Raw genomic sequence first — 20164 nt, 5'->3', positions numbered from 1 at the left:
AGAACTAGGTATTTCCAGATGTTCATATTCGGATATACTTTGTGTTTCCGGAAGACCATACTACATGTACCAGCATTTTGTTCGTTTGTTTGTTTTTGAAGTTTAACGCCCTGTTTCAACAATCTTTCAGTCATATCAAGGCGGTTAGTTCAGCACATACAGTTTTGGCCAGGTCACACAGTTTTTAAACTTGGTACACAACGTCCCACACAAACCTGGGGCTAGGGGCAATGTCAGTGTTGCTCTTTCCATTACTGTCAATGAGCAATCTAAATTTAACTGAAACTGCTATAATTTTAGAATGTATTTTGTGCTTGCGGAAAGTAATCTTACCAGAAATTATTTAATTTCCGCAATCAAGAGATTCTTTAATGGGCTTTAAACATATATTCAAATACGCATGGTTTGACAGTAAACTTTATTAAAACACTGAACGCAAAATACCATGGCAACCATACCGAGATTTATCCCACGTGTATTTCAAAACATGTATTTGCCAAATGACACAAAACTTTGATTTAATATATTTCTTTTTTATTAGCCCACACCTCCTACCTTCTAAGGTATCTTGCGTTTGCACGGACGGACAGACGGATGTATGAAATATAGGGTATTTAACGATATAAATCTACTGGCTTGATTAGGTTGTATGGAATTCAGTAACGAAACTGTTATACCCGAATCTTGGTACTCTTAATTCACCTAAAGATCACAGAATTTTCAAGTTATTTAACAAACGTTTTTGGAATATTTATGCAAAGAAGAATATATAGAGTACGGAGCAAAAAGCCATTGTCATATATTCACATTTACCTTAAAGTTTATAATACTGCAAAGACACAACTGTTTTTATGTTATCTATATCCATCATGCAAGACTACGGCAGGAGCATGCTGTTACAAACAATAACTTTATTGGCTGAATTGGACATAGCTCACTACAAAACACAAGTGCAAAGGAGTTAGCTCACTACGTGATGAAGCAAAAACTTATCACATGACTGGCAACTGTACTGTGATTGGATAAAACGTGGGTTTATAGAGGATATTTGTTTGTTTTGAGTGAATATGGAATATATCTCACTGAAAAGTAACGTAGCGCGAGTGAAAATATGAAGATTGTTTCATTTTGAGGTGAGATATTATATTTACTCAAAACAAACAAATTTTCTTTTTATTTTATGCTTAATTACATTGAGATATGCATTTTATAGCAAATTTTAATCTCAGCACGGGAAAAAGACGCGCGTCAGCGAACATGACGTCAGACGTGTTGTGACGTTAGAATGACGCACACGACATAAAGTTCCATTTTTATTTACTTCTTGCTGCATAACGTTATAAACTTCTCATTAAGTAAAATAATTTGAATCGAGAAATATACTATAAAGAACAAAGTGCAACTTCAGTTTTCATCCTGTTTTATGGCTTACAGCGAGTGATATGCAGTGAGTGATATGGACTATATCTCACTGATAAAATACAGTATTTCATCAGGTTGCATAAAATAAACTGTTATATTGTGTTAACTCCAGGCCTTAGCTCACTATGATATTTAAACATGTTTTTTGTATGTGGAGATAGCGCAGGATGTGACTGAAAAACTTTCTTACGGGACTTTCAATCTTGATAAAAAAAGGCACCAGGAAATAGCTCTCTCTGAGACAAATTCAACGGTATATATATCTTAATCTCTTCAAAAATGGCACTTAACTTACAATAAGATAAGAGATACCAAATATCGATATAACCCAATTGAAAAAAGTGTATTATTCCGCACGCGTTCGAACTCTAGTACGCATTGGTTATTTTGTACGTTGTCTTAAACATAACAGGGAAATATTGACGGTGTATTTATCTTATCGTACTTTAATACTGTAAAAGGATTATGTTTCTGCAAATTTAAGGTATGATAAGTTTACACTTTGCAAGTGTGTAGAATGTAATTTAATCCTGGTTTTAAAAGCTTCAATACATACTAAGAATAATTGGCTTATCACGAACTGGCAAGTTAAATAACGCTACCGAACGGTCATATATTAAGATGATTCTAAATTTTCTTGTAATTATATTTTATGTATTTTCCCATGATAGAAGATATTCCATAATGTTATTTAATCAGAGTTGTTACACTTTTTATGTAAATTCCAGATTTAGCAATAATATAATAAAAAAAAATGACAATTGGCTTCTATAACTTCACTGATGGAAGCTATAGGTGGGGATGCAGTTATATTTTATTTATGGCGGGGATGACATTAGTAGACCTGGTTGTTGATTGCTTAAAATGAAATATTATTTAATTCCCCTCCCCACCCCCCCCCCCCGCCCCCCAACTACCTGCATAAAGCTCCCACATATATAGAGTTTTGTAAACGATTACACCATCTGTCAAACACGAAACGATATCGTTTAAACGGCCTTCAACTGTTGTCTGCAGTCATGACATTGCATGGGTTTTTGCCCTTCTATAACATGGGCCAAAAATCGTATCTGCATTAGTTTATCAAATTAAACAGGAAAACAATCCCAAATTCACTAGTAATGTTTGGTAAATTTTTTGCAGTCCAGGCTGTTTTGACGATTCCGCATTACGTTTGGCACAAATACAGGATATAGTTCAATCCCAATAACCGAATTTATTCCTTATCAGACAAGTGCACAAAAATGGCGTCTTACTGTTTACCATAAAATATTCTTAACAGGCAAGAAAACACTTATTTCGTTCAGATTTATGAGCAGGGAATGACTAGTGGCTGTTTTGTTTAACTGCGTAGAAATATTGTAAACGTTTAACTGCCAAACAAGACAGGACTCGTTTAAACGTGTAAACTTTGGGAGACTTATAGATTGTATTTTGTCATAAATATGAAAGCAATAAAATTTTAGGATATGAAAGAATATCTTATTCCTTTCAGAGTCTGCCTGTATTTGCCAGGGCATAGGTGGGAAAATCAAGTGTCGGACTTTTGCAGCTTTACCAAGAGCCTGTAGGGACAAAATAGAATTTCGCCCTATTTTACAATATAACTATTACACGCACAAGTAGAAAATTGATCTTTGAAAAAGAAAGACATAATTATATATCAAAATTCAGATTTCACCGCCCCTGCACAAATGACAGCAATTAAAATGATATTGCTGTTTGGTATGACTCAGACATCAAATACCTGAGTGATAATAACTGAATGCACACAGTCATGTATGAAAAGCATATTATACACATACTTAACAAGTATTAGTTCAGTGGTGAGAAAATAGACTTTCAATTTTACAAAGTTAGTTCAACCATCTTCTCAGTCATATCTAAAAAGCATTCATTTAATACCTTTAGGTTGCACGCTCACTATCAAATGATGAAATGTAGTATAAAATAAAACTGTATTTGAATTTCATTACATGTATAAAGCAAGTCTAAGTAACTGCTCGGGTTGAATTTCATGGGTTTTTTTTTATATTTTTCTATGCCCCCGAAGGTGGGCATATTAAAATCGCACTGTCCGTCCTGTAGTTATTATTAATATGCAGGAGACAAAGACTGAGCAAAAATATTACACATGGCATATTTTGAATATTTGTTGATTAGAGTTAGATTAAAGAGAAAAGAATTTTATGATAAATTATTTCCCTACATGTATCTACCAAGTCTTTGATACCATGGGTCGTGAGATGGAAAGCAATTATTTTTAAGGCTTGCCTGTTGTTTTGTTGTGTAAGACCATTATAAATTATGAGAAAAACAAACCGTAAAAAATCCATTTCAAGACCAATCGAGGTATTTTCAACTAAGAACTGACTCTGTGTGCAGGTGGCACTTTAAGAAGGAAAAATAATTCTTGCATTTATTTAACTTGTAAATGGCATTCTTTTTTTTTCTTGTCTAATTATAATGAGAGTTCGGCAATCCTTCAAAAAAAGTAATACCTTTGTTTTAATTAATTTGCACATTTAGAAATATACAATTACAAACACCCATGTTCATATATTATTTTTAAATGATCAAATGATAGGACAGTTTGATTTAATATTACTTATTTACTAGGCAATGTCCTTAACAGGTTCAGTTCTTACAAAGTCACAACAATGTTGAGGCTGAATAAATTACTTTAAGGATTCCATCCATAGCTAAATAAAGCTATATAAGTGCATTAAAATTCAGATTTGCTTTTTAGAATACTAGTTATTTAGTCACCACTCAACTGATATTTGAGCTGCGCCATGAGAAAACCAACATAGTGCGTTTGCGACCAGCATGGATCCAGACCAGCCTGCGCTTCCGCGCAGTCTGGTCAGGATCAAAGTTTTTCGCTAATGGTTTCTCTAATTGCAATAGGCTTTGAAAGCGAACAGCATGGATGCGCAGGCTGGTCTAGATCCATGCTGGTCGCAAACGCACTATGTTGGTTTTCTTATGGCGCGGCTCATTTCTGTTCCCATTGAATCTACCATGTTAATGGTTATTACTTCTGGTAGTTATTTTAGATACATTATCAACATTTAATTTTAAATTTATCTTAGAAGTTCAAAACTACTGTCTCCTCTTCTTATGGAAAATATTCACATTTGATACACTGCAGTTAACTGCTTTTTCCTTCTGTTCCTTATTCAATTTGCCAAAACCAAACAGATGTCCAATTTGTATGTTTTACAACACAATTTTACCGGGCAACTGAACTATTCGTAGTTTGACAAGTGTCGATTCTCAAAAAAGGTTTAAAAATGCTGCACAACATAAATTTTAAAGTATTTACGAGAAAATACATGTAATATTCTCGTCCTATTTTAAAATAATCACAAAAACTTGAATTTGGTCGAAGAATTTATATTTCTTGATGAATTGCAAGAATTTCAATTTCTTGAAGTAAAATGGTTGAAGTGAAATAGGCATAAATATACATTTTCACTTTGTGGTCGTTAAAATGTTTATAAATTTATTCTGATTACAGATTAATATTTCCAGTTTTACAACATTTAGCTTTAGTCTCTACAGTTTAATGTTAGAATGCTTCTTACACCATGTAAGAAGAAGTCTGAGTTCAAGTCTCAATGAAGAGTATCTTACTGTAAAAAAGTACAAAGACTTGACAAAAACGTATCTGTTTCAGTAAAAAAAAATTACTAAAAGGAAATGTGGAAATTATAGTGTAATCATGTTATAATAACTAAAGGTTATAACTTACATGTATATAGATTTACTGAAACAAAACATATAAAAGAATTAATTATACATTTTTGACTACAACCGTGGAGATGTATAGATGAAATTAAGAATTTGTTCATATAGATTACTTCCACAAACAGTTTTTACACATTTTTACTTAAACATCTACTGTTCAGAAACTATTGATCAGAATCACACCAAACTTGGTTTGCTTGTAGAATTCTTATATTACTACTTATTAGATATATAAAATTTCACCGAAAAGAACAATGTACTATTCATTCAATTGGAATACACTAAGTCTTTATACAGAGATAATATAGTGCTTTAGAAATTACTGTTAAGTTACAGGAAATTATTCCGAAGGTCATGCATGGACATCGTCCATAAAAACAGAACCTGTTCTGTTATTTTTTCTTGTTACATTAACAATCGGGTTGCTATAAATCCATTTGATCCATCATAGACGTCTCCAAATATTTGGTCAATATATAATTGTACCCCCCGACAACAAAGTTGTAACGGGGGGGGGGGTATACTGGTTTCAGGTTGTCTGTCTGTCTGGCCGTCTGGCCGTCTGTCCGTCTGTCCGTAGACGCAGTCTTGTGCGCACCATCTGTCCTTATCCCCTTGACAGAATTTAATGAAACTTCACACAAGTGATCAGTACCAACAGTAGTTGTGCTTGGGGCATGTTAGGTTCTTTTAGAAAAAAAAATTGCAGAGTTATGGGACTTTGTTTTTTTGTTACTATACTATATACATAGACACAATCTTGTGCGCACCATCTCTCCTCATCCCCTTGACACAATTTAATGAAACTTCACACAAGTGATCAGTACCAACAGTAGTTGTGCATGGGGCATGTTAGGTTCTTTTAGAAAAAAAATTAGCAGAGTTATGGGACTTTGTTTTTTTTGTTACTATACTATATACATAGACACAATCTTGTGCGCACCATCTCTCCTCATCCCCTTGACACAATTTAATGAAACTCCACACAAGTGATCAGTAACAGCAGTAGTTGTGCATGGGCATGTTAGGTTCTTTCAGAAAAAAAATTTGCGGAGTTATGGGACTTTGTTTTTTTTTGTTACTATACTATATGCATAGACACAATCTTGTGCGCACCATCTCTCCTCATCCCCTTGACACAATTTAATGAAACTTCACACAAGTGATCAGTAACAACAGTAGTTGTTCATGGGGCATGTTAGGTTCTTTCAGCGACAAAAAATTGCAGAGTTATGGGACTTTGTTTCTTGTTAACATACTATGTACATACCGTCTGCATATGCAATCTTGTGCGTGCCTAGTCTACCAAACCCTTACACACAATTTAATGAAACTTCACACAAGTGATCAGTACCAACCCTAGTTGTGCATGGTGCATGTTACATTCTTTTAGATATATATTCTGCATAGTTATGGGACTTTGTTTTTTGTCACTATACTGTATACATACAGTCTATATACATACAGTTCACATAATTATGCAATCTTGTGTGCGTCAAATTGCAATGTACTGTGTCAGTGCATGCTGGGGGTACATTCATCACCTTTAGTGATAGCTCTAGTTCTATATTGTCTAGATAAATTATGTAACTTCCGGTTCCTCAATCTTTCAAGTGACCACTAAACTCTACCATTTAATTAGGTGCCAAAGCAAAGCGACGCGAAAATGACGCCTTTGCACATTTAAATTGCCTTCCTAATGCTTTGCGAGGACTGGTATGTGCTACTATAATCAATGGTCTAAAAATATTCTGGCGTTTCCTTAAGTATAGAAGTTTTATACAAAAATATGTTAAACATGGTGGGATTCTGTTCATAGAGAAAATAAAATATTTTATAACAACAAGTAAATAGATATACTACCTCAGTTTCCTCAACAGGATTCTACGTTTCAACGATTGGTATGAACTCAATGGCGACAATTTTTAATTCTTATCAAGCAAGAGTTGTCATTCTTTGCGGATCACAAATAAAATTTCTGTTATTGATATTAACAAAACTGTCATAAATTTCATATTTGTAAAATCGTTTTTGGCTATTTTAAGGACTTAGAAATCAATGTCTAGACTTTATTAATCCCCCGCCACAAGTGGTGGGGGGTTATAGGAATGGTCTCCGTCCGTCCTTCCGTAACATTGTGTGTCCGCTCTGTATCTCCTAAACCCCTTGAAGGATTTTCATTCAACTTGGGTCAAATGATCACCTCATCAAGACGATGTGCAGAACCCATGAGTCAGCCATGTCGGCTCAAGGTCAGGGTCACAACACAAGGTCAAAGGTCTGATCCTACCATTTCGTGTCCGCTCTGTGTCTCTTAAACCTCTTGAAGGATAATTATGAAACTTGGATTAATGATCACCTCATCAAGATAATGTGCAGAACTCATGAGTCAGCCATGCCGGCTCAAGGTCAAGGTCACAACTTAAGGTTAAAGGTTTGAGCCTTCCATTTCGTGTCCGCTCTATATCTCCTAAACCCCTTGAAGGATTTCCATCAAAATTGAGTCAAATGATCACCTCATCAAGAGAATGTGCAGAACCCATGAGTCAGGCTCAAGGTCAAGGTCACAACTGAGGGTCAAATGTTTGAGCCTTACAGTTTGTGTCCACTCTGTATCTCCTAAATCCCTTGAAGGATTTTCATCAAACTTTGGTCAAATGATCATCTCATCAAAAGCTCATGAGTCAGCCATGTCAACTCAAGGTCAATGTCACAACTCAAGGTCAAAGATTTTAGCTCTGTATCTCCTAAACCCCTTGAAGGATTTTCATGAAACTTGGGTCAAATGATCACCTCATCAAGACGTTGTGCAGAATTTATGAGTCAGCCATATCAGTTCAAGGTCAAGGTCACAGCTAAAGGTCAAAGGTTTACCCTTTCACTATCCATAACAGTGGCGGGGGATTTAGCTGTCCTTCAGACTGCCTTGTTTAATTTATTTCTATCGTTGAAAATTTTATGGTCTTTCTCTAAAACCACGCACCAATTTCAAGATTACAGATGCATACAAACACTTTACACACAAAACGAAATTTTTGCAGAAATGACAACTTTTGACTCTAACGTATTCATGTAACATCTTTTCATCATTCTTATAGACAAATACTTTTCTATTCATGCATGTATTTGTTCGCTCTATACAAAGTCGGTTCTTCCTTTCTTTTGATAAATACTGAGGGAGGAAATCTTTCAAAAATAGGTTTTGTCAAATCACAGGCTCTATAGGTAACAACACACTAAATAGCTGTTCTTCTTTATTCTATATAAAATTGGTATATTTCCAATTATCTGCCGCGTACATCTGGGCCCATTTTGAATGTCTATAACTTATAATTTATTTGAAGAATATTGTCAGTGCTGAATGAAAATCAAAAGAAAAGTTGGGGTCATGTTTGATGCAAGAAAACTATTTCAAGTCAAACACACAAACTGCAAAATCAGCTAAAAAATGAGACCCCAAATTGTAGTGGTGGTGTATTATCTAAGTATCTATGACCAATTCTGTCCTGTGATTATTTCATTACATTATGAAAATGCTACCTTCGTGTCAAGCATAGATCTGTCATGTGATTTCAGCATAAAAATTGCAAAGAAAATAAGGAAATTAGCTCTACAGAGCAAAAAAAAACAAAAAAAACTGAGGACTACTTGAATCCACCATTATGCGACTTCCATTTTTTTCGCGCAATTTTCCTATTTAGTGTCTGTATATCTATAATATTATTTTTTCTCTAAGATTAATGTACAAGCAACCTAAATGCATGCAAAAAATCAAGGGTTTAACTTGATACCAACAGTTTCTAAAGTTTTGTATGCCTATAAAAAAAAGCTTTTTCTCTACGATTGTGCCAGTTTTCATTTGAAATATACAAGCAACCTAAATGCATGAAAAAATGCAAATGGTTTAGCTTGATACCAACAGTTTTCTGGCATTTTTAGTAATGTAAGACATCGCGTCAAATTTTGCCAAAATAGCTCTTGCTACATAATTTTCAATCAGTTATCCTTACTTTAGCCTAGTTTTGCCCTGTTTTGTCATTTTCTTCTCTGATCTGCAAATTACACTTTAAAACTATTGAATATATTCAACTTTACCTCAGACTGCTAGAAATTAGCAATCATTAGGCTACAAATATGCATTTTTTTTTAAAAAAATACACCCAAAACATTGAAAATGTGATATTTTATTTATTTTTTTATTGATGTTTAAAGCAAAATTCAATAAATCTGTCACTTTCTATCAAATTCTAACCAAGGTAGCCCATATCCACACTTATCTGCCCAGATTTAATGTTCCCCTATAGGTTACAACACACTAAATAGCGGCTATTCTTTATTCTATATAAAACTGACATATTTCCAATGGCTGAAAGACTCATTTCAAATGTCTGTAACTTACATTGTCTTGAAAAATATTTTCATGTTTTTATTTTATTATGAAAATGCTATCTAAATGTCAAGCATAGATCTGTCATGTGATTTCAGCAAAATTAATGCGAAGAAAATGAGAAAAATAGCTCTACAGAGCAAAAACATCCCTGAGTACTATTTGAATCCACCATTATGCAACTATTCACATGTATGATGGGAAAATTTGTGCTGAAAACATTTTTACCATCTGATAACTCGAACAGCATCTCTATTACCAATTTAAACCATTTTATGTTACACCGAGCAGGCGAGTGCAACTTTCAGAGGTATATTAAAGTCTTTCACTTTACCAATTAACTGACAATGCAATTACCATTTTGGACCAATTAACTGACAATGCAATTACCATTTTGGAAGTCCGCCATACCTTATACAGCTTCCGGTTGTAAATACCAAATAACAACGTTGGCGTAATTCAGCGCCATCTAGCGTAACGTCAAACATTATGCTTGACGACGCCATGTCTTTGCGTTCTAAACATTGACGGTAAACAGATTGTATGCTAAAGATTTCATTTCGCATCCAGCTTTTCGTCATATTTCAACAATTAAATATCAGCTTGTAGTCTAGAAAAGGATTGGATATAACTACTGCCTATTTAAAATATATTTTCTGATATATTCTTTTCCAAAAAAATATATATATTTATTTATTTATTTTTTAAGTTTAAGGATATAAAGATTTTGTCAGCATTTGCCTGTATTCATATCTAACACTCAGATAAAACTTGCACCATTTATATCAGTATAAATGCTTTTTTTTTCAAATTTGAATAACGTGGTTATTATAGCTGGATATAGCCGCTTAATCGCTGTCATTTTCAACTCTAGCTTGAAACAAAAGCGGGTGATATGAATGCACTGAAGTATAGAATATGAAAGATCGATGCCGTTTCCAAACTTTTACGCAAAAAAAATAGAACCCGGGTCCCTCGAAACATGATCGCTCAGAGTCTGTTTTAAAACGGCACTATAAAAAAAAAATGAAATTAAAACATTGATATGAATAAACGGGAGGGGGTAGTGATAACAATGGGCTTTCGCGTTTTAATAATTAATTGATAACTTCATTTTTTATTTTAATCATATTTGATGGCTTTTTGTTTCATACATAAAATAATACAAATGCGTGAAAGAAGGGACCAGAGGTAAACAAAAGTAGATACATATGGGATCTTTTATTGGGGAAAAAAGGCAGACACAAAGATGAAATAGTCTGTACTTAGAGAAAGTGTCAACTTGATTATTTGTCCAATTGTTTTCTTAAGTACATCAAAATATGATCCTTGTATTAGATGAGGAAAGTCCTCAACTGTCAAAAATGTGCGATTTATTTTTGTTATTTGCACACACCTTGACACGCAAGATTCCTCAACCTTTTCTTTAACCAGTTCGCTTTAGCAAAGTGTTTTAATATGGTTAAATAACAATTTATACATATTATTGAATGAAAAGATGGAGAGTAAATTATCCGTATTTCAATCTTCTAGCATGTTAATCAAAACTGACAGCGTAAGCGAAGATTAATTTAGAAACTGACAGTTTCATATCGGGATTTTTATTTCAATCAGATGTGATAGATATAAATTTTTGAGTAAGCTCTAACTTACTTAATTAGATAGTTCCTTGCTTGTTACTTTTATTACCTTTTCACTGTAATAAAATTTTAACACCATTCATGGATAATTACGGGGGTGATAGTGGATATTTCGCACTTTAATAGCACATGTGTCTTTGAAAAAAGGAGGCATTTAATAACGGCAATAAAATGGGAATTAATAAAAAGACAATGCTTATGTTTTATTCTTTATTAAAGTAAACAAGACATTACGAATGATTATGTTTTTTTCTCGACTGCTTCATTGTATTGCTTGTTCAAGATCATTATCTGTTCTGTTTATTGCTTATTCAAGCGACACCTAAAAACATTTGATTTTTAAATGTAATGTTACAAATTCTGAAGTGTGCAGGCTTCCGTAGATGAAAACAGGGTACATCGCTCCGTGGGCATCAATCTCTGAATAACTTTGTCCCCTTCTTTCAAGTGCATATTTCGCACGTGCAACTTGGGTGTTAGGTGCATAGGAAACTACAAATTTTGCCGTTTTCTACGTTGAAGTGGAAATTATTGTTATTTCTTTATATTTATACAATGTGTCTATATATGTCAAACTTTCTTATTTGAGAAAATATTACACGTTTGTAAGCTATTGATGTTTATATCCAATAAACAAAACGTATTGCAACTTGACGTGGGTACATGTATTTCATCTCTATTTTTAAAATAAAACCGTATTTATTTCTTATACATAGCAATGATAATTTGAATTATTTCAAACAGATAGTCCCTATACGTTTTATTAGGCCAGTAAAGAAATGGACAAATTACACAGTGTTATATTTCCTTTTTAGTTAAATATCTTCAGTTAGTTCCCGAGTTTAGTATACTTAACAAAGTTATAAATTAAAACTAACATTTGACTTGACTGTGAATTAAGCGATTCTATTTTCATACCAATATATAGAAAAGAGAAAAGTTGTTAACATGCGTACACATTTATATTTGCATATGATATTAGGTTTTCAGTATTCTACGGTGATACATGAAATGTTCTGTTCTGTTCAGATATATTTTCGCATTTGATTCACGGCTTTGTACGATTTTGACGCTATATTTGATACTTATTTCATCAGTTTAAAAGCGAAATCATAGTAAACATATTACAGAAAATATGCCAACAGTGATGTTCAATTTGTGATAAAAATAACAAAGATAGATCTTTTTTTTTGGTTTCATCGCCGTCTTCAAAGCAGTATTTTACTTATGTTACGGATGACAGTTAACAAGTGTTCCTATATTCTGTACAAGTACAAATACATGTTTTCACCGAAAGTAAATGACAACTTTCACTCATGAAACAGATATCATGACGATGTTAAATCATTGCGGAGAACATACGCCTCGTACAAGGATCAAACTCCCGACGCTGGGACCTTTAGATCTGCGCTCTTCCTGTTGAGCTAAGTAGGCAGGTCAAAGATAGATTAATAAAAGTAAAGAATATTCAACATACCCATTAATGTTTAATCAGTCCCTCTATAAAAGTTTGTACATCATTTATATATATAACCCTTGAATTGGGTGTTATTAAGATATGTCGTTTTATTTCATTTAGCAATTAAAGAAATAAATCATGGAAAATATCATTCTCAAATACTTAATAAAAAGAATTGAGGCAGTGTATGAAATAATCTAACCGTCTGCGATCTCTTCGTTTTTCACGATTCTTTTGATTATTACTTCATATCTTATCAAACAATTAAAATAGAAAATAGGTGGTGAGCATAAGTTTCTATCTTCGATTTGAAATGAAATACATACAATATATAAAGCTTTATTAAATTAGGGCTAAACAAACAAAGTGATAAGATACAACAGTGTTTTTTTTTTTCTTTGTTGTTTTTTAATAAATCAAGAATTTTCTTACAATCATATCTCATCATTGCTGGATTTTTTTTATTAAACATAAAAGAAAATACACTCAAGAACTTAGCTTTTATAAATAATTTTGTTTGTTTGTTTTGGGTTTAACGCCGTTTTTCAACAGTATTTCAGTAATGTAACGGCGGGCAGTTAACCAAACCAGTGTTCCTGGATTCTGTACCAGTACAAACCTGTTCTCCGCAAGTAACTGTCAACTTCCCCACATGAATTATCAGAGGTGGAGGACGAATAATCTCAGACACAATGTCTTTTATGAAATCGTCACGGAGAACATACGCCCAGCCCGAGGATCGAACTCGCGACCCCACGATCCGTAGACCGACGCTCTCTCTACTGAGCTAAACGGGCGGGCTTTTCATAAATAATGAATTATGTGTAATTTGAACAATGTTGTCTCTTTATTGCTTGATTATGTTATAAATTATTGCTGACTTACGCAAGATACCAAGGTTGTTCAGCGTCAATAGAATAATAAAGATCTAAAGCGTCCCAAATGCTGCGCTTTCTATACGCATCTGCGTTTCACTGGTTTTGTTTTTGTTTTATTCGTTTTTGTTTGTTAACGTTGCGCTGCGTAGTTATGACTGTTTCCAGTCAAAGTAATTAATCGTAGGCCTAGCGAAATTTGAATTTTGAAACCCGTTCCCGAATACAGGTCGGTGCCTGGATTTATTCCAAAGAAGTAGATCTATATGATATAATAAAAAGGGGACCTTAATTCAAGGCCCGGATGTTAAGTTTTAGAACATATCTGGGTGCTGGCTGGAGTATCTTTATTGTTTTTGTAATGTTTTAATTGTTATTTCCACCTGAATTTTTGTCTAACTTCCCAAAATATTGAATAGATTATGAAATATATAATTAACTATTTTAAACAACATCATCCACGGTAAGACCCGCGATTACCTTTCTTACTCACACACATGACACGCTAGGGAAGAACTGCAACTAACCATGAATTATGTCTGTACTCTACTACTTTATTTTATTAACCTTAAAACTTTTAAAAACTTTAAAAACACCTTTAATAAAAGCCATTTATATACGTATGTTTGTTGTCAGTACACAGGTTATTTATAGATTACACGTCACGCCTACTTAATGTTTTCAGATCTGTTTTTTGCACTTTCTAGCCGAAAGTCTAAATTTAATGATCATACCGTATTAATTACTTTACTTAATATAGAAAAAAAAATTATTTACGATCGCGCTGTATGAAATTTAACAGTTGATTTTATCAAAATTCGACCGTTTTTATGAAATTTAGCTTATTTTTATGTTAGTATTGTACTATTTTATTGAACTGTCAAATGCATATTGATTACATGGCGGTGCACAGAATATTTTAATCTTCGGTTCATATTCGGTACATTCCGTATAGTATACGGAAAGTAACCAGCAATTAAAATGGCTTATATTGAAAACGCGCATACGAATGTACGCAAGTCATGATAGCTCAGTGGTCATCGACAATAGCTTGAAACCTGGAGATCTTAACATCGAAACCGTTCAGTGTCCTTTTTTTTAAAAAAATTTCAAGAAACACTTTGTACATGTACATTTTTATGCAATGTTTCCTTCATTGTATTTTCACAAGTATTTTTTAATATTTTTATCTCTTTTTTTTTTTTTAATTTCTCATTTTTTTATATATGTTAATGTTATTTTTATTCACCGTTCATTTTACTACATTACAAATTTCATATATATAATTTACAACTAGCTTAATTCATCATTCAGTTTCGCTCGCGGTGTCGGTACTGCTGTCATCGGAGTCTTATAAATCATATATAAACAAATATTAAAAATGAAAAATAAAAATGTTTTCCCCCTAATTGGCTCGAACCAGCTATCTCCAGCATCAGAGTCATGTGATGTAACCACTGAGCTACAGATACGAAATACGAGTACGACTTTCACTTACAATACTAATAATGAAATGTGGACACCTAACCAAAATTTCTTTCCGTAAAACATACGGATAGCACCGAAGTTGGGTCGAATATTATAATATCGAATGCACAGAGCGTGTAATGCATGCACATTTGACAGGTTAAAAAATAGAACAATATCGTACTAAAAATGCCCTAGTATTCTAGCTATATGTGTTCTTTATCGATACTGAAAGTTTTAAGCAAAACTATGAATTAATAAATGTTTTACACGCGAATCCTGTGTACGTGACGTCTAAATTGTGTGTTAGAGTTTTTACCTAAAATTTACCTGTTTACCTGTTGTTTGTTTACCATTGTCTGTCGCCGTCTGCATGTTTACTGAACATCATCACTTCTGGATATTCCTATGGTGGCGTCTTTCTAGTACCTTATTTCTCGGACTGGGCGTTGTTTATGCCACCATAGGTCCCTACCACATATATATACTGCTTGCCTAACTTTAATTAAACAGAATACATGTATTTGACATTTCCTTTATGTTTCTTTTCAGATATTATCGAGGATTTTATTATCGTTTCAGTGGTGATTTGTTGACATATCTTATCATGCTGATCACGTGACGCATAAATCTCTCTTTCACACAAAGTCTATATCGGCAGACAAAAAAAATCCCTTTAAACGTGCATCTGAGTTTTAATTTAATTTTCCCTGTCAGATAATTGATATTTGTCATAAACAATGTAGCCCTCCAGTTAACATAAATATGTATTAGAGAGAAGGTAAATTCCTTTTGCTAAATTTTGAACAAGTTGAAAGAAACCCTCCTATAATAGTTTCATAATTTCTTTTATTATCCTAAGATACTTTCATTGACAGTGAGATGTAACTGCACCGGCCTCCAGACCGAAAGGTAACAAAAAAGAGAGCAGTTATTGTTTGTACAGATTTAATGTATCGGTTAAGAAACGCTATATTTTTCAAACTTAATTACTGTAAGACTTTTATTATGGAAACACTTGAGGATTGTTTGTTTTTGCAATATTTTTTACACTTAAAATTGAAAAGCGTTTGTAACCCTTTACTCAAGGTAAGTCGCATAAATTATGTTAATCTTTCTTGGTGTGATGGTAATGACAGCAAAAAAAAAAAATCAAAGAAAGCATGCTCATTTTCATACGCGTTGTTTTTGTTATAAAATATAGATTACGATAAATTTGTACTTAAGCAGTGCATTTCTTTGATAAAGTTGAATCTCAGAAGCTTTCTGAAAGTTAAACAGACTTGAATCACGTAAAATTTATGGAGGACAATGAACTACTTGTTCTTCGGTTTCGGATAAGAAATTTTGACCGTAAATTTGTGGTATGGTAAATCTGTGGTCACGCTTCGCTGCCCACAAAAAATCTTGAGGACTCAGACTCCGGCATCTTTTTCTTCTTGAATTGTTATTTTCAAATCAGTTTTGAAAAAAAATCTCACATTCTACCAATGTTCATACTGTGACCAAACTGCGCATCAGGCCATTTTTAGCCAAACTTTGTAGATTTGAATCGCTAAAAAGTAAGATAGATGTCTTACTTACAGGTAGATTTAAGAGAGGGATTTGCCCGCTTCATCCGTCATGTTACATATGGGGTGTCATTTTTAACCGCCATCCCGATATTAACGAATTCCGATTTCTACATGGAATTAATTTGATAAGTAGGGCTTGAGTTAGAGATGTCCCCACTCCCTCCCGCAATAAATCCTTATTTTAAATGATACCGTTAATTAAAATTGTTTTCAAAAATAATTTGAACATATTCAAAGTCTTAAAGTCGAACACTGACAAAAAGGAAGAAAAAGAAAACACAAAAAAACACAGACACATCAACATAGTTATTATTTTCACATTTACGCATAAAAGTTATCAACTGAAATCGCATTTAAAAATACAAAAGTCATATAGCATAAATGAATACCTTCTTACAACACTGATACCGGTAAGGAAGATTACATCAAGGTTGTCCTAATTAGAGGACCCTCAATTCTGATTACAAGTAATTCACAAGCACCGCAAAGGCGGTATTGCACTTTGAACTTTTTGGGACCGATATTGGTCACATGTCAATCAATGTAACATATTGCAGTGACGCCTGTTCGGAACTGAGCAATTTTGTGCAATTCGAAAGAAGGCTATGTTCTTTTATATGGGTATTTACTTATTGCTGTTTTCACCACTTTTTATTTCAGTTTTCTTTTTCATAACTTATTTTGACTTTAGTTTGTCTTTTGTAGTAAGCTGTAAGAAATTTAGAAAATAAAACGAAGTTATGAAATAATAATTTTTTGGAGGCAATTGTCAATTTTTCGACAGGCTGAATGTAAAATCATTTAAATAAAATTGAAAAAAAAAGCGGTAATAAACGGCAGGGAGGGGGATGGGGGAGAGAAATTTAACGTTAAAGAGCGGATTAAGGGGTGGGGAGATGTGTGTTGTGGGGGAGATGGGGAAAGGAATCCAGCGGCGGCGACGACATTGTTTTCAGAATTATAATATGTTTTGATTTTTCTATCGAAAACTGCGATTTTACATTGAAGGAAAGTATAAGGTAAATGAAACAAACGGATGCAAATTCGGCTGAAGTGTAGCTTCAATCCTGTTAAAGAATGTTATAATAATTGTTACATAAAAATTATATGCATCATTTAAGAAAAAAAAACATCAAGCATATATATACGAAATTAATTTCATTCTCGCATTCGCAAGTTTTTTTTTTTTTTAATGATTTATTACCTCATTCGGATCCGTAAACAATTTTATGACTTTAATCCTTTTCATGCCCATGACAGCAGATAGTTAACTACTGTTTGAATCAACATGAGAGGGTCAACTGTCTTTCAATACAGATTATTGACCAGTTTATGTCATTATGAAAGCTTGAACATTATACTATTATTTATTTTCGAATCCGTTGAACACCGTAAATTCAATTCAGGCGCCACTGTGACATTAACGCTATCGGCAAAAAATATCTTTTAAGTATGTGTGAACAGATCATTTGATTAGAATTTACGTTTCCTTAATTGTCGGCAAAAGCAATTCAAAAATTTAAATCTTATTTTCTTAGGCGTTAATTAATTGATTTGTGGAATTATGCCGCTGATAATAAGTAAGTTATTAACGTGACAAGTGCATAAGCAGTAAAATACATATATAAAATATAATACAGCAACCGGCTAAATGTGCCTTAAAGTCACCTAAAATCATATAATTATCTTAAATTATATATAGCGAACATGCTTTACCCCAATAGTATATTCTGTGGTTCATATTCATATGCAAATTTACTATCAGCGGAGAAATATATATCACTGAGGTATGCAGACAACAATAAATTAGAACGTCTTTTTATTAGCTAATGTATAAAACCAATGTATGTAAACGATGAAACAAAATAATTTGAAGGATTACATGTTCAGAAAAAAAAGTTTGATTATATTGTTAAAAGTATATTCTTTACGTTTCTGTGGTTAATTTGCTTCCTTGATAGCTATCGTTCACATTTTCAGTGAACTGGGGGGAATTCAAAGTTTCGCTAAGACTTCCTTAATTCACGAGATCACTTAAATCTGATTTTATTGACTTGATACAAAAATTCAACCCTGACACAAACCGTCTATGGTAATAGATGATAATTTTCTATTGAATGAAACAATTCAGATTTTTCACGGTTATCGTTTCTTTTCTCGCTCTTCTGACCATGTCAGATTTTTTTTAAATGAATTTTGAGCTGGACTTTAATTTCGAGCCAGCTCGAAGATCGAAATTCAGTTTTTGAATAATTTGAATTTCGAGCCAGCTCTAAGATCGAAATTCAATATTTGAAAAAGTTGAATTTCGAGCTGAGATTAAATTTCGAGCCAACTCAAAGATCGATATTCAGATTTCGAAATAGTTGAATTTGGAGTTGGACAGTTCGAAGATCAAAATTCAGATTTTGAAAAAGTTTAATTTTGAGCTGGAGTTGAATTTTGAGCCAGCTTGAAGATCCAAATTCAAGTTTTGAAAAAGTTGAATATTGAACTGGAGTGTGTTGAATTTTGAGCCAGCTCGAAGATCGAAATTCAGATATTCAGAAAGTTAAATTTCGAGCTGGGGCTAAACTTCGAGCCAGCACGAAGATCGAAATTCAGATTTTAAAAAAAAAGTTGAATTTCAAGCTGGACTAAAAGTTCAAGCCAGCTCGAAGATCAAAATTCAGATTTTGAAAAAGTTGAATTTCAAGCAAAATGCAGTTACAGAACAAGTCCGACGGCATGTAGTTTTATTTTTAACTTTGACGGAGTAAGTTTAGGTCTACACGTATGAGCACGATATCAGGAAAAATCGTAGATGAAGTTTGATAAAATGGAAATTGTATAAAGTTTCTATAAGTTACTTATGTGTTACTTCATTTAAGTAAAAATAAAAAGAACCTGACATACCTTGTACACTTTCAGTGAATACTTTATGCTTCCCTGTATGGAAATCTGTATATTAAAATAGAATTCACGAAGCAAAGCTTTTATAGAAAAAAGAATCGCTTAAACACTTATGTCAGTAAACGCATTAAAATTTACAATATACATGTACTTCGTAAACTTTTTTATGTTATTTATGATATTCTCCTACTTGTAAATGTAACTATTCCTGCACGTGTTTAAAACACATCAAACAGTCGGTTTTAATACACGTCAGATTTTCACCTAAAGTATTTTAAAACTTTGATTTTCCTATCTTGGTTGCCCAACCAAGATGGCGTTATTTCAGTTATTTTAGCATAAGTCTCAATTTAATAAACATATTTTGCCTAGGAAATGGTATGAATATAAGCACTATTGTAATAAAGTTTTCAGAGATGTGCATTACGGCAATATCACAATTATAAAGAGCACACATTGGTGGCTGAGCATGTTATATAGTAATTCTGATGAACAGCATGAAGTAAGGTTTCTTTTGTGGTGATTTATTACAACTTTCTGCAATTCATTAACCAACACAACAAACGGGGAGTGAATCGGTCAACATTCAGGCATTTTATGATGTGTTTATACCTCTAAAAATGACCCACGATTGTGTTATGCAGGGACTTTTTATAAATGCTTAAAATTCAAAGACGCCTTAATTGTACATCTTG

General features: G+C 33.1%; 1 protein-coding gene across 1 annotated transcript in view; it reads right to left on the bottom strand.

Moving 5' to 3' along the window:
- LOC123531919 (uncharacterized) overlaps window positions 1-19580 on the bottom strand; it is a 69277-nt gene extending 49697 nt beyond the window's left edge. The window contains exon 1 of the mRNA XM_053518162.1: window positions 19473-19580. The gene's annotated coding sequence lies outside the window, so the exon portion shown is untranslated. The remainder of the gene's footprint in view (window positions 1-19472) is intronic.
- Between the last annotated feature and the right edge of the window lie 584 nt (window positions 19581-20164).

This window comes from Mercenaria mercenaria, chromosome 11 (genome assembly GCF_021730395.1).
Source record: "Mercenaria mercenaria strain notata chromosome 11, MADL_Memer_1, whole genome shotgun sequence".
Classification (NCBI taxonomy): domain Eukaryota; kingdom Metazoa; phylum Mollusca; class Bivalvia; order Venerida; family Veneridae; genus Mercenaria; species Mercenaria mercenaria.
The sequence above is the reverse complement of the archived record's forward strand: the minus strand, read 5'-3'. Positions and strand labels throughout refer to the sequence as shown.